General features: G+C 36.4%; 1 long non-coding RNA gene across 1 annotated transcript; it reads right to left on the reverse strand.

Moving 5' to 3' along the window:
* Positions 1–615: 615 nt before the first annotated feature.
* Positions 616–2,457, reverse strand: LOC140893557 (uncharacterized). The gene is made up of 5 exons (XR_012153199.1): positions 2,243–2,457; positions 2,009–2,156; positions 1,839–1,925; positions 845–1,055; positions 616–749 (listed from the first exon to the last, which is right to left on the reverse strand). It is a non-coding gene; the product is annotated as an uncharacterized lncRNA (long non-coding RNA).
* Positions 2,458–3,025: the final 568 nt, after the last annotated feature.

Here is a 3,025-nt window from a genome sequence, read left to right on the forward strand (position 1 = left end):
CATTAATGACTCAATTACACATCAACAATTTTTTAAATCAATTTAATTAGCGGTTAGAACATTAATTTAAATAGCATTATAATAACCCATCGAATTTTAGCTTAGTCTTTATTATTTAGTTATATCTAAAAAATGTAATTACATATTAAAAAGGTTAAATAATTTAATATTAATTTTGGTTTCTGGCTGCAGTCTTCTCTCAATAAATATCAGCCCTTCTCCACTCTATCCAGTATCCACAATGACACTCTTCACCACTTGTACACATAGATACTAAATATCCATGGGGAAGGATCTAGAGGCAGAGCATGGGGCAGGCAACGGGGTTACAAATCATATTCTATTGCATCAGAGAGGTTATTACAAATCCTCTTACACCAATACTGGCACTCGCTTCCCAACAGATATAAGCAGATCTCACTATCTTCCTTTCTAAATCACACTTGTCTAATGCCAACAATGCTAAACAAGGTACTATATCATTTGCATATACACTCATACTCACTGCCCTTGAGAATGGGACACCCCGTCCAAAACTAAGAATAAATGAAGGGTCAGAGTATGGATAGCTTACAATTTTTGCGATAACCACTTCACTTGAATAAGAACTTCAAATGTGTAAGAGCTTTTAAATTGCCTTCCAATAGCATGCAAGCGAAGACCATCTTCCCCAAATACATACTCAATGGAGTTTAGAGCACCACTGATGAGATTGCGAATCAAAGCCATAACTTGCTCCAAGCTGCAGCCTTTGGGTTTGACAAAATAAATACCATCAGCAGGTGGTAAATATACTCCCTATACCTTAATTAGTCCCTTGTACGTCAATAGAAGTAACAATTACCTCTAATGAGTCTTGCTAGTGTGGACGTCATCAATTCCAAAAATAATTTCTTCTTTACATCTATTGTCAGCAAGGAATGCCAAATTCTTTATGGCGCAAACAACATTGACCCTAATGGCATATTCCATTGACTTTGAAAGCAAATCCTGCTTATCAAATCTGCCTGGCCTCAGAAGTGCCGGGTCGATGAGATCTGGCCTGTTGCTAGCACCTATTATGAATAAGTTCTATTGAACCCCACAAATGGAAGAAGGAAATAAAGAAGGAAAATCAACTAAAAAATAGAGGTGGAAATGAAAATGTAAAGCAAATGAAGTGAAGCACTACAACAAAACTGAGAATAATCATTCAAAACATCAATTTCTACGAGCATCAAGACATAAATAAATCATATTGGCAACCACATGACTGATACAAACTATAAATATAATAGCAAATAAAACTTCATGTCATTGTTAGGGTAACTGGATACGTAGCTGATGTTAGTCTCGGTATCAATAGGAAATTTTCTTCACATTAGGTCTGTGGGAATTCCAATTATGTTCCAAAAGGATTGTTATTACCCTTACTGAGAAACAACTGTCCATAACACCCCCAGAATCTCCAGAGTCACCTCAGGCAGGTGCAAGAGAGTTGAGTTCCAAAAAATATATAACACACAGGCGAGCTGTTCTGACTTAAAACAAGATGGTTGAATTCAACAAGATAGTTCTTAATTTAAACAATTTTACGTGTAGTTAAGGTGCACCTGAGGATATAATACGAGCACTTTATACCTTCTGAAAAATTTATCGGATCTTTTTCTCTGACTCTCCAATGTACATGTTTATCAATTCAGGTCCCTTCACACTCAGAAAGTTCACGAAACATTCGGTGGAAACAGCTTTTGCTAGTAATGTTTGAAATAAAACTAGAAAAAAATTATACAATTGTCTAAGAACCTATCAGATACATCGAAATGGAAAAAATTGGGGATGCTCGAAGGAGGTCCTACCTTTCCAGTCCCCAGAGGATCATAAAGAAGAACCCCTGATCGTTTATGCAAACCAGATGGAAATAAATCCTTACGAAGAAAATGAAGCTGGCAATTTAAATCCATAAAATTGAGTATCAAAACAAGCTAAAGGATCAAGTAAAACGAAGTCGAATTGGTCCTAGGGTCACCTGCTACCTCCCGTCGGCCAACAAAACACCTAAACCACCGAGAGATCGGCCAAAGATGGCGATGTGAAGGTGAGGCCACAACTGGGAGTTTGCAACTCGCGCTCCTTTCTCTGAAACTTGGGTATCAACATGTAGATCTCGACGAGATCTGCTCAAGAATGCGATTGATTGAAAGTTTCCAATAGCAAGTAAAAGAGAACCAAGAAAAAAGTTTGAAATATACGTATATAATACCTTCATAATTAATCACCTTACATCTCCCGAATTCCAGAAGTTACGAGATTCGAAGTAAAACCAAGAAAGCTTAAACGAGATCGACAATCACTTGGTACAGATCCAACTGTGAATAGATCTTCCAGTCACATAGAGTCGGGCTCCTAATTCGAGATTCAAGACTTAGATCGAAGCTTCAAGTAATGGGCTTGGTGGAAGAGGGTCGGCCGAACTAATTCTCGGTGGCGGGTGTTGGCGGAGGTGTTGAAGAGGGAAGAAGGAAAGTGACGGCTGAGGGTTAGGTTTAGGCATTTAATTTTTTCTCTTTCTTATCTACAGTACGTAATAAATTGACACTAGTTTTGTAATCCGTTGTCAATGAACCTAAAAAAATAACGCTCAAATACAACGGTTTTTAAAAACCGTTGTCTTTTAGCGTGTTTTTAACAAAAACAACGGTTTTTGTAAAATCGTTGTCGTTGACACAAAAAAAATATTTAATAGACAACGGTTTTTGTAAAACCGTTGTGTATGGCCGTGTTTTTATTATCAAAGACAACGGTTTTTAAAACGGTTTTTGGAAACCGTTGTATTTGATAAGAAAAACACGCTCATTCACAACGGTTTCTATTAAAACCGTTGTTAAATGTCTAACAACAACGATTTTATAAAAATCGTTGTATTTTTTGTGTTGTGTATTTGATGTTTAATCGTTGTATTTTTTGTGTTGTGTATTTGATGTTTTTGGGAAGGTGATGATAACTGTATTTGATGTAAATATTTAATATACCTATTTCTCATGTT

Source organism: Henckelia pumila, chromosome 3 (genome assembly GCF_033568475.1).
Source record: "Henckelia pumila isolate YLH828 chromosome 3, ASM3356847v2, whole genome shotgun sequence".
NCBI classification, from domain to species: Eukaryota; Viridiplantae; Streptophyta; class Magnoliopsida; order Lamiales; family Gesneriaceae; genus Henckelia; species Henckelia pumila.